Below are 13,745 nucleotides of genomic sequence, written 5' to 3' on the forward strand. Positions count from 1 at the left end.
TATGATAACATTTGCCAATTACAATCTAACTTAAACACTTTAATAGTCAAACCACCCAAGAAAGCAATTCTGTACCTTAATGACATCATCATTGGTAGTTCAGAAACACCAAAAGCTCAAATGCATTCATAACAATAAAAAAAAAATTGGGACTTTACATATTATCTCTGTATTGAGACTGTACTAAAGCTGTTTACATAGCATTACCTAATTTAGACTATTTATCTTTATCATTTTATGTAGAACAAAAAGTTTACTTGTTGCTCAGTCTGAAGATCCTCTTAAGCAGCAAAGTACTATGAATCCATCTGAGAGAAATGTTGCTCTTCATTTAAATTTAGGCTGAAAATAATCCAAAGGAGCTGATTAATCCTCCAGATTAACTTCAAGATTTGGAGTCACAGCAGAATGTGCATGTAAATATTCTCTCAGTCCCCTGCAGGAAGGCAGTAAGAATTCTGCAGGGTATAAACTCCTGCTTTCTCCAGCCTTTCCAGGGAGCATCACTGAAAATATGTCAGCTGGATCAGATTTCTCTATTCCTCAGCCAGTGTGATTCAGGAATAAAAGTACAATAACAACCTCAGCCACACCAACCTAATGGGACTGTCATTGTGCCAGACATGAGTCTTCAATTGTTTCAGCTGCAATTTTCCCATGAATTGTCTCCTCTCTCCACCTTAAGAATCTATTGAATCCATCTTTGAGTCTCCATTTTGTGTTGGTTTCCCTACCTAGTAGAAGTAATTATTTAGCTAATATTTGTTGAATGTCAACTATATGCTGGGTTTTTTTTTTTTAAAGCACTTAACATTCATTAATTTCTTAAATTCTCACAACAATCCTATGAAGTAGATATCATTATCATCCCTTTCTCATAAATGAGGATATTGAGGCACAGGGAGATTGAATAAGTTGCCCAAAATAACACAGTAAGTAAAACTGAGATTTAGACCCAGGTCATCTGGCCCCAGGAACCATTCTCCTAACCACTACACTATGCCTCACTATGAATGACCAAGATCTTGCTTGAACTCTTATTTGGTGTCTGAGGCCATGTTTCCTCTTGACAGCTGTCACTCATCTTAGGGGAGGGATATCCTACATGCAGTAGGAATTATGCTGACTGCTGCAGGCTAGTGTTCTACTATGAATACAATATTGGCTCAAAACTTTACTGCTGTAGTCTACTTGATTTGTAGCATCAAATATGACTGCATTTTTCTTATATCTAGAATCAGCATATTAATCCTCCTCCTTAGAACAAATGTCCAGACCACAGTTAACTTGCCATTCTTTGTATAGTGCATTGTAACCTTTCAACTGCCTCAGGGTTCACTGGTATAACCCATTTAATTTCTCCAACCACAGTTCTACTTAGTCTAGCTTCCACCTCACTCCCCTCTGGCCTATTTGGCCATTTGAGTTACATGACAGAGTAGACTTATACATTAGAATTCAGACTTCTACAAGAAAACACAAATAGATGAATTACAGCACCAAAGAATGAAATCTGTGGAAAATGGTCCCAAGAAAAAACAACCCAATGAGAGTATGCAGCAGCAGGGATGGGAGAGAAATTAATATGTATCAAGCAACCATATGTCACAGACATTGTTCTAGCTGGAGTTATATCAGTGATCTCTTTAATCTGTATCTACAAGAAGAACTTTGAGGAAGCAAAAGCTTTGGGGAAGCAAGATTGCAGTCAGCTTTGGTAGGTCGAACAGAGTAAAAGAGTCAATGGAACTCAAGGAGGCTCATGATAAGGATTAAGATAGTAATAAAAGGTATTTACCATATGCCACACAGTATGCAAACACTGTAAGACATTTTAATTATATGAAGTCATTGAATCCTCAGAACATTCTTATATGGTAGGTGGCAGTATCTTAATTTTAGGATAAAGAAGCTAAACCTCAGAGTCTGAGTAACTTACCCAAAGTGTCACAAAATTAATGTCAATAGCAATTAATGAAATCTCAATTTTATTGGTTGAAAAGGCTATCATCTTTCCTAAATTCTATGATCAGTGTAAAACAAGATCAGGACCAGCTACAATAGCCATTGCAAATGAGCAAGTTCCTTAAAACATGAAAGAGACAGCAGCCCTGGAAAAAAATCACGGGACTGTTTATGGCCATGGTGGCAGTGAAGCCAGCAAAACAGTAACATTGGCAATAGTGTTGGACTAGAATCTGCAGAAATAGCCACAAAAATGAGACTAATGGAAGGCACAAGAGCAGCTAAAGCCAGAAATGAGACCCCAGCAATGCTAGTGATACTAACTAGAACCCCAACATGGGGAGGAAGATACTCAGCACCAGGTGAAGACAAAAACCACTGAATCACCCCAAATCGGGGAAGGTCAAGCCTATGCCCTTGGGCATCAGCCTTTGGCTTCCCATGGGCAAACTTAGTCTGTAAAATGATATATAATTACTGTGGATTTAATTGGTTATTGAATCCTTCCTATTCTCCCTTTTTAGTACCTGTTTACTCTCTTCATCCAGACTACTTCTGCCCAGAGAGTATTTCATTGGAACTATCACAGTAATCTAAAATCTTCCTGCCACTTCTAATCCAACTTCTAAACTGTTGCCAAAAGGTGAACCTGATCATGTCACTCCCCACTGAAGACACTATGATCATCGAGATAATGTCCAAAATCCTCAGGAAAGCTGTTTTTTTCCTAACGATACCACTTATACCATCAAGTTATTTCTTGCTTATGTCCTTTTGTATTTCTACACCTTCTATCATTTTCCTCTTTCCCCATTTTTACTCTCCACTCTACGTAACCAACTGGAGAACACAAAATCAAGGCTTAGTTTAAACATTATTTCCTTTATGAAGTATTTTAATAACTCAGAATTAACCACTCTCTTTTCATAAATATATTTAGATAAATAATAAATAGATGATATGTAGACAGATGATAAATGATGATAGATAGATGATATATACATACATACATACATACATACATACATACATACATACATACATGATAGGATAGTCTGGAACATATTTGCTAAGCAGTGAATGCTAGCAAGAAGAAAAGAAGGAAAGAAGGAAGAAAGAAAAGGACAGAAGAGAGGGCGGGAAAAGGAAGGAAGGAAGGAGGAGGGAGTAAAGAGAGAAGGAGAAGAAGAAAAAGGAAAGAATGTAAAAATAACAGTTAAGGTTTGATAGCTATATGATCTTAGAAACTATAATCAAAAATATATTCGTGTCACAAAATTAAATGCAAAGATTCTTCCAATGATCTTGCTCTATATATGTGAGTTCACCAGAAAAGACTTACAAATTTCATTCAACATGAGAATCCTGATTTCAGCTTCTGTAACAATAACAATATTATACTTAGTATGTGCCAGATGCTCTATTATGTCCTTTTTAAAGTGTCTTTTTAATCCTCACAACAACCCAAGAGGTAGATGCAGTTAATTCTACCGTATTAATCAAGAAATTAAACCAGGGAAGTTTGCCCACAGCCTGTGCATTGCTAGCAAGTGATAAAGGGAGAACAAATTCAGGTATTCCAATTCCACAGCTTGTGCTCTTAAATTACACCCTAACTATCCACTTAGTCCTTTGATTTCCAGACTCCCCTAGATTTTTCTGCTCAAAGCAGTCCACTCCATTTCTGTTTTCTGTATGCCATGCTGCTATATCCTCTTCTTTCCTCTGCCAGCGAATTATAAGTTAGTGGCAGTATTTCAGTTGTGCTTTGGGGATCTGTAGCATTTCTTCACTCTTAGCACACTCTAAGCACACTCTGAGCACACTTTTCAAATATCTCAGTAGACCTAAGAATTAGAGAGCATGTGTTCATTTAACAGAAAACTATAGCATTTTGTACATTAGTAATGTGGGTAAATAGCCTTTATGTCTACAATGGGAATGATGGAGTTTAGAGTGAAGTAAATAATTTGTTAAGAGGATATCATACATTCATTCATTCATTCATTCATTCATCAATTCAAAAAAATATTTATTTAGTACTTTAATAACCAGTGCTAGGTGCAATGGATTATTAAGGGGAAGAGTAGGAAAAAAAGTTAATGGGAACCACACTGGAAAGGAAGAGGTTGGGAAATCTAACCTATTCCTTCAAACCTCCAGGAGTCTGTCTTTTTCACAAAAGTACATGTTTGAGGCTATTCATGAATTGTTTGCTTCACAATATTTATCTGACAATAAAAGATACTCCTGAACTAAGTGAATCTCTGTTCTGCATGATCCAGTGTGTTTTCTAGCAGAGGTCAGACTCTAGCTTTCTGAAAATTTATTTATGTTTGTCTGAAAGCAGCTTTAGTATTCCAGAGCACTGAGAAAGGTTTAGACTAGTAACACTTTAAAAATGGGAATATAGAATAATGGTTACATAATCCCTCTTTAGCAAGATGTTATAATACAATCACAGAATAATCATAAATCAAAAACTCAGATTCATAGTTAAAACATTATAAACAATGAATTAGGACATATAAACAATGAGTACGATAATTGCTTTATTTTAAATTATAATGAACTTCACACTAAAACATGCTAAAAATTGTAGACTTGAAACTAAAAGATTGAAAAAATGTACAGAAAATTTATAAGAGAGCTATAAAAATATTACAGGTTTGGAAATCATATATCTTGAGAAAGATTATGTGAGCTGAAAATTTACAACCTAAAGGACCAAAGGTTGAAAATAATTTATTAAGCGTTAAAGTATGCAGTGTCTTCAAATAAAGGATGAAAACAATCATTATTTAATTCTTTAAATGGCAGTCGGCAAGCATAAATATATCATCAGAACTGGCATTCATATTTTTATCATCATTGTAGAATATATTGAATGTGTGGTATATGACAGCTGTGCTCAATGCCTTACATATATTATCTCATTTATGCTGAAAACATACTTTGGTTTTAATAACTCCTTTTGAGAGATTAAGAAACTAAGGCTCATAAATATTACATAACCTGCTCAAGTTCACATACTGTGGTAAGGGGAAGAGCGAGACTAGAATATTTCACTCCAGAGCCAGCGCTATGAACCATTACACAAAGATTATTCTAAGAGTAAACAAATTGAAATAGTTTAATGCTTAACTCTTGCCCTATACCATCTATGGTAAATCACTTAAAGGAGGATTTAGTTTCCTCATCTATAAAATGATGAATTGAGGTAATAATCTCTAAAATTTCTCTCCACCTTTCAATTTGAAGTTCTAAGATTTAGAGAAACTGGCTGGCATCTACCTGGGCATTGAGAGTGTATTAAAGATTGAGCTGTTCCAAGAAATTCAAAATTGTTTATTGTTGTCTCTGTCTTCAGAGGTTTATATTGTATTTAGAGTGATGACAAATATATGAAAAGTTGACACAGAAGTTATGTAATTGTTCAAGAGAGCAAAAATACCATGAAGAAAATAAGTTCTGCAGGAGTTCAGAGAGGAGGGAATAGCTGGAGAGAGAAGACATTAAGGTGAAGAAAGGATGTGAGTGAGAAAATTAACCACGAAAGCTTGGATCTATGTATGCAGAAGCATACTTAATTGCACACATATTATGTGTCAAGCACTAAACCAGCTATTTTGTTACAGTACTTTATTGAGACTTCAAGATGCTAACTCTGTTGTACAGGTCAGGGTTCTAAGATTCAGAGGGATGAAGTAACATCGCTAGAAGCTCACAAAGAGTATTTAACTGAGCTAAGATAAAAACAAAGGTTTATATAAATCCAAATCCAGTCTCTTGGCACTATATGATGCATTCATAGACACAACTTCCGGAGCAAAATTGTGAGGCAAAACAATACCAAAGCAGTCCAGTGGACTACAAGGAAACCACTCTGATACAGAAGCTGGGACAGCAGAGTGAGGCCAGATCACAGAGGGCTTCTCAGTCGGGAAGCCCAAACCTAAACAATAAATGTGGTTGAAAAAAATAAGTGAATCCAAGGCAAGGGAAGAAGAGAATGCACTCAACCAGAAAGATAATTACAGCTGTCCCATTTTACTGTAGTTGCAAAGTGATAGCTGACTCTATTTTTCCCACTGGTTTAATTTAACTTACAAGGTGCTTTTATAAATTGTAAATAGTTGAAACTTAATAATTAGAAATAAAGATGCCAAAATTTGTCTTTTTAAAAAATATCAGACCACTTAATATTAGATGTTCACTTATTGTCATTCCCAGAAGACAGCAAGTACTTGCTTCTGCAAACGGGGCCTGAACTCAATCTAATCAGTTCCCAGTCCAAGAGTGACTCTAATCTCTTCTGCTGGCACCTGAAGGCAGCTGAGTTTGTAACCTCTGTTTAGAATCAATTAGATTAGTCTTAGATATTAGAAGGAACAGTTTGAAACTGGCATTTTGAAATCATTAAGTTAGATGTACAGGAAAAAACTTGTTTGCATTTACATATAATATGGCCAAAAAAATACATGATAGGATTATGAATGACTTTGCTATTTTTATTTCTTCAATAAAAAGAAAAGAGAAAGCTTTAAAAACACATAAAAATTGTCAGTTAAGAGAAAAGAAGGGTAAAGTGATGGGATTAGGTTTTACACTGTACATTATTATTTTAATTATTAAAAAAAGTCAAGCATAGGTGAGATAATGTTGTATCTATTTAATTTGCAAATTTGGTACATAAGAAACATTATTTTATGTATATTTCTTATTTTTAAGAAAACATTTCAGAATATGACAAATAAATGGTAGATAGATGTTAGATATACAGAATTCTGAAACATATTTCTAATCTCTCTTAATTGTCTTTTGGTGGACAAGTACTCAGTTGGAAATAGAAAAAACATTTTATCAACAATTAAATGTTAAAGGTGCTTTGACACGTTTTTATTTGAATTTTTACAATTTAAAAGTGGAATTATCGCTTTACATTTGTAGCAAGCTGGCAAATTTATTCTTTATACAACTCAAACAAAAAATAGCCTAGCATTATTTTTTCTTTCATTTTAAAATATATTTTTATAACATATTGGGTAACTACAAAAGAATTTTTGTAATACATCTGTACTGTCTTTAAAAAAAGATACAATGATTACCAGTATATTCACAACTCAATATCAAAAACATTACTATCATTTTTAAAGTCTCTTTCTGTCCCTACTCAATCCATTTTCCTCCACTTTGCCATTTTGAAAATGTAAGTTTTCCAATCCCCTGCATTTCTTCATGGCTTTATCACATGTTTGTATCCCCCTTTATCCATCCATCCATCCATCCATCCATCCATCCATCCATGGAATTATAGTATATAATTTTCTGCAATTTTCTCTTATGCTCCCTATATTATAGGATACAACTGCAATACATTAAATGGGCTTTTTGTATCTTATTGCACAAATATACCTCAACATATTCCCCTATTCTACTGTCATGGACATTGAGTTATGTACACTTTTTTTGTGTGTGTTCATTTTTTAACAGTGTGCTTTTGTACTAGTACAAATGGGAGTCTCCTTATGATATGTATGTAAAAAAATGAATTTCTGGATTACATTATATATAATCTTCAATTTTACTAGAAAACACTAAATTATTTTTCAAATTCTATCAATTTACCTTCCTACCAGCAATGTATAAATGTTCTTTTCATACTTATCAACACTTGAACAGGAAGGCTTAATTGTTGCCAATATTGTGAGTATGAAATAGTATCTTACTGTGGTTTTAATTTGCATTTTATGATTACTGCCAAAGTTAAGTATCCTAAAATATGTTTCTTAGCTGAGTTTTCTTCTTTTTTGAACTACCTCTTTAAGTCTTTTTTTTTTCTCTAAAGGTTTTCCGTCTCTAAAATTTTTTTCATTTAGGAGTTCCTTATATATTCTAGGACACTAATACTTTGTCAGTTATACTAAATGCAAATATTTCTTCCAATTTTCAGTTTGTTTTGTCACTTTCTTTACAGTATGTTTTTATGAACAAACATTCTTAGTTATATTAGTCAAACACACCAACTTTTCCTTTATGACGTGCACATTTTGTGTCTTGTTATTCAATTCCTGTATCAATAAGAATATTTTTCTGTTTTGTCTTCTATAGTTTTGCCTTTTACTTTAAAATATGTGTTTATTGCCTGTGGTGCTGTGGGTGTGGAATTCTAGCAGGGTTCTAAGGCGATAGCTGTCTGCTCCATGTCGCTGGTAGCCAGGCTGGGTAGGAAGATTCAAGATGACCTCAATCAAACAACAGGGTCTTGGTGCTGACTGTATGCAATGGTGCCTCAGTTCTTCATGTTCCTTCCCTCTCCACAGGGTGTCTCACTCTAAAGAACTTCTCTCTCCAACTGGCATCTACTCATTACCTTTCATGTAAATCATTACTCTCCATTAAAATAATTTCATGTGTAGTATAAATTAGAATTTTAATATCATATTGTCCAAAAAACACTTACTGAATCCTTTTAAATTATAAATTTACACCTTTACAAATTGTTCATACAACATTAACTAAAAAGTAATTTTGATGATAATCAGACAAATTCAGATACAAGAAATTATGTAAGAAAACTGGCTTGATCACTTCGAAAAGTCATTATTATTTTTTTTAAAAAAAGGAGACTGTAAAAATGTTTTAAATTAAGAGAAATCTAAAGTCTATAACAACCCAACACAATATGTGATCTTTGATTGGGTTCTGGCTCAAATAAGTAAATATAAAATACATTTTAGGGACAAACAGAAATATTTGAGCATAGACTACAGATTAGATGAGATTAGAATATAGCCATCTCTCAGTACCCAGTGTAATACAATAAAAATATATTATCTCTTTGTAGATTATCATTTAACAGATTTTGAAGTCATAACCATAATATCTTTATAGTAAGTGAATACCTTACATGCCAAATCTTATTCTTTGTTTTTTAAAAAATATTTCCTTATAGAGAGAAAAGCTTAAGAGAAAACGTTATGAAAAGTATAGTCAGTTCTACAGTTCTATTTTCTGTGTGTACTCTAAATAAGATGTCGGGTAAGGAAATAAAAACCACATCAATTTAAACTTATATTAATGTATAATGGTTATGAAGTCCTGGAGCACATTTCTAGCCGGTGTGCTAAGGAAATGTTAAGGAAAAGGCTGAAGGCTACTTCTTAATAGGTAACTGCGCAATAATGTTCAGAGATAGTATAAAAAAAGATGACAAAACGACTTCCATCTCCAACTCCCCACAAAGGGATAGACTAAAAGAATATTCACTATTTCTTCTGACATTAGTAAGATACATAGTTGAATAGCAACTAAGGTCATTGCCAAGATAAATTCAGTGTCTTAAAGGACTGACATCAACATATTTCTATTTATAAATCCAATAGAAACAGGATTCTGAAATATCACATACAAGAGGATTATCTATTTTAAAATTTTCTTGCATTTAAAGTAATGAGAATTTTGGTTTCTGTTTGTTTTGCATTTGTTTTGTTCTTTTAAAAAGCTGAAACTTTTGATACACCAAATTAATGAATATAGGGTATATTGTAGACATATTTTATTTATGAGTTGGTCCCATATTACATTTGTTTTAGTTTTTTCTTTCTGTCAATATGCATAAATAAGGTATACTTAAGTCAGGCCAGAAAATTCATCTGTATATAAGATGACTATATTATTTCATGATTCTTGTAAACCAGTTTGTTAACTCAATGCATGTTGAATCATCAATACAATACCAATTGTTCCTTCTCTTCTGACCCTCCTATTCTATATTACATGTCTTACATTTTCAATAAGAGACAGAGATAGGAACCAGTTGAATTGAAAGAAGAATTCGGCCCTCATATAATTTCACTAGATGATCCTATAACTTTTCTAAATTAATATCTTAACTGTTACACAGAAGCTACTATACCAAGATATTTCATATGTTATTTCATTATTTTATTATTCATTATTCATTATACCTCATTAATTGATTATATTATACCTATTTTAAAGACAAGGAATATGTTTAAATGATTTGTACAAGGTCAAGCAGCAAAGGGACCAAGAAGGGATTTCTATTATGGTCAGAGTCCAAAGCACACACCTTCCATATGCTAGAATAATTTTAAGTAAATAACGCCAGTAGCAGTACAAAAGTGGGCTCAGAAAGGGAAAATAATAAAGGTAAAGAGACCTGTCAGGAGGTATTTGAGAGAGTCTAGGAAAGTAAAACTCTGAACTAGTAATATGAAATAAGGCAGAGGCATAGGGAATGGAAAGAAGGGAAAGAATAATTTTAAAGGAAAAAAGTTAAACAGTTGAATGATAGGATTGAAGTCTATACATTTAATGAGGGGAAAAAGAGCATGTTCATTATGGTAAACTGTTACAGTAACGGACTTTGATGAATCACACCTCCCTGTATCCATTTTTGTGTGGATTCCTCCACATTAACTCTGAGCTTGATCATTGAATGTGACATACTTTGACGGATGAGACATCAGCAAATGTAACACAAGCAGAGGCCTTAAGAGAGCTTGTGCCTTCTCCAGCTTGGCCTGTCTTGCTCTTTATTTGGATTCCTTCTGGCACCATGTGAAGAAGCCAGACTAGCCTCTTTGACAGCAAGACCATGTAGAAAAGAAACAAGTTATCTCACCTGAGGCCCCTTAGATTGACGAGTTTCCAGGTCAGCCATCTTCTGACTGCAGATGCATGAATAACATAGCCAACAGAAGAATCCCTCTGTTAATCTTAGCTCCCAAGCTCAAACTGCTGACCCAAGGGATCATGAGCAAATAAAATGGCTGTATGTTAAACCATTAAGTGTTGGATGTTATGTTACAAAGTAATAAATACCTGACATGCATTTTGTTCTCCATTATATCTTCAACAGTTATCACAGTGCCAGTAAACAGAGATCACTCAATAAATATTTTTAAATGATGAATAAATTGATAGAAATTTCTAATTGTGTCTCCTTGAAGGATGCTGATGTTGCGAAATCTAGATGTCAGCTGAGATTGATTATCCTTATAAGATCTATAATAAATATGATAGACTAGAAACCATATTTTACATCCTGAGGAAGTCAAATCTCACCAAAAAATATATATAGATTTCTGGGATGCAAGCTCTCGTGGTTATATTTTTGCCATCTTTAGTCCTCAAAGAGCTTACCTAATCATGAACGTCCGTCTTTACTAAGGTCTCTCTCCCTCCCTCCCTCCTTCCCCTCCCTCCCTCTCTGTCTCTCTCTCTCTCTCTCTCAATCACACACACACACACACACGCACACACGCACACACGCACATGCCCAAAAGCATGCACAACCACATATACAGAGGCACACACACATATTCATACAAGATGGAAAAAATAAACTTCACACAATCACATCTGTATATGAAACAGACTTCAATAAATATATAGGGGTCAGCAAGAGGTCTCACTTAATAAAAATCATTAAATTGTCTATTAGATACTGCTGTCCTCAAAAGTATGCACTTTCTTTCAAGTATGTACTACCATTTAACTTTTAATTACCAAGCTGTTCCAAAGTAGTTGCATCATTTTAAATATATGAGGCTCCCAGTTCCTCCATATCCTTGCCAATACTATTGTTGTCAGGTTTTTATTTTATCCATTCTAATAGGTATTATTATTCAATTATAAGCATTAAAACTTCAATTTCAGTTGATAAAATCAGTTTATAACTTTGCCACCAATTAGCTATACAGCATAGCATCAGATTGACTATGGGGCTTACACACGTTTCTCTTTGAAATTTACCCAGCTTCCTTTGGTTCCAATTCTTTGTAATAAATAAATTGGTTTTTGGGTATCTAAATGCAACCATTGGGTGACTCTTTACATGGAAAACACCAAAACAGTCCAGGAAGCCAGAAATCTAAAACCTATCATTTCATCTAGAAAAAGAGATCCCTGCCTCCACTGAAACAGTTTTTGAAGACTTTTTCTGAGAGCAAGATTTATAATGGAATTTTCATAGGAATAGAACTTGGAAAGGGATTAGGAAATAGGTAGCATATATTTGGAAACTGTCCCACTTTGATAGATCCTACAAAGAAGATACATTTTTCTTTTCTTTTGCTTTAGATTTATCTAATGATCTTGATACTACAAAATCACAAATGGGTCCCAATTCATTCTGGATGAATGATGTCGAAAGGTATCAGTATCATTTGACAATTCTATAGGAACATTTTGTCACAGACAGATTACTGGGTGTCCCCTAATGATTGGTATTGGATCTGTAGTATGAAAGCTTAATGGCTATTATCCACAAATTAGACAGGAACTCATTACCTCAGCAAACTAATGTCTGGTTTCAGGATTGTCTCTGACATCATCCAGGGTCTGTTTTGGCACATTAATTTGTCTTCTAGGGAAAAAAGATCAGTGAGTAATTTAATTCAAGAAGGAGAAAACTAAGCTCTGTTTAGGAACTGAAACGGTAACTACTATTCTGAGAGAATAGTAGGCAATATAGACACTTCCAGTAAGGCCAGAAAATTCTTCAACCTAAAAGTTCATGAAATTAGACATTATTGGTTCAAAATAGAGTTGCACTATATATAATATTGGTCTTTCAAGGGGTAATGTGTGCTATTTTCGGTGATGAACTTTGTACTTACATCCTTTTAGACCTCTCAGAGATTTTTAATAATAATAGAAATACCTGAGAAGTAAACAAAGGACAGTAACTCTCTCTGTTTATATGTGTATGAGGAAAAAGGACTTCTCATCTTCAGTAGCTGCCTGAGTACACATAATATTTCACTTGATGAATTCAGAACTAGAAATCTCTACTCTCAAGGGCTTAGTAACTTTTATATATAAAATCGATGAGGTAATTTGCATGTAAAAAAATTACATAGTCTGCTATTACTTACTGTCAAACTGGTTATTACAGGCATTTATTCAGGCCATACAAAACACTGAAGATAATTTTCAGCCTAAAATTTGTATATTTTTTTAACCTGAGCACAACATAAAAATTAAATTCTAAAACTTTACTCTAAAACTTTAGCCTATCAAGTTGAGAACTTTGGTTGGTCATCCACATAGGGAGCTAAGGAAATTATACCCTACCCTACTTTAAAACTGGCTGACTTGACTGATCAAACAGGATCTTGAAAATACATTTGTGTCAAAAGTTTACATTTCATTTTCCTGTTTGCCAGTATTAAAGGGCTGAATTATATAGCACATGGCTTCATGCTATCTGTCTGATGGTTCAAAATCAGTACACTGTGCTGATGTGAACAATGATGCAATAACAATAAGACTTTAAATTACCTGGATGATTTACCAGTTGAACAACAGTCTTGGCCTAACTAGTTAACGACTCTGTGCACTAGGACTTGTGAAAAAGTAAACCGTGTCAGTAAAAGCCATTATATGCACACAATGAAAATCTTCTATAGAGGAAAAATTAAAAGGCATATTCTAGAATTTATTCTCCAATTTATCTGATCACAAAAATCATCTCACATCCTCATTTTAAAAAGAAGATTCTCTTGGAAAATCTGCCTCTGAGGAAGTCAGGTGGGACTCAGGATTTTATATTTTTTAGATGTGTCCCAGGTGACTTTGTGGTCAAGGAAGTTTGGAAAACACTTCTAGAGTATACTGTATATTTTCTTATTAGTTTCTTAAATTGCTTATCTTGTATTCCTCTGCCTCTTTTTATTGCTCACATTATGCTAGTCCACCAGGCTAAACATCTAGGACCTCCATTTTAGTTTACACCTGTGGCGCTTGAC

The sequence above is a fragment of the Pteropus vampyrus genome, unplaced genomic scaffold (genome assembly GCF_000151845.1).
Source record: "Pteropus vampyrus isolate Shadow unplaced genomic scaffold, Pvam_2.0 Scaffold67, whole genome shotgun sequence".
Lineage (NCBI taxonomy): Eukaryota > Metazoa > Chordata > Mammalia > Chiroptera > Pteropodidae > Pteropus > Pteropus vampyrus.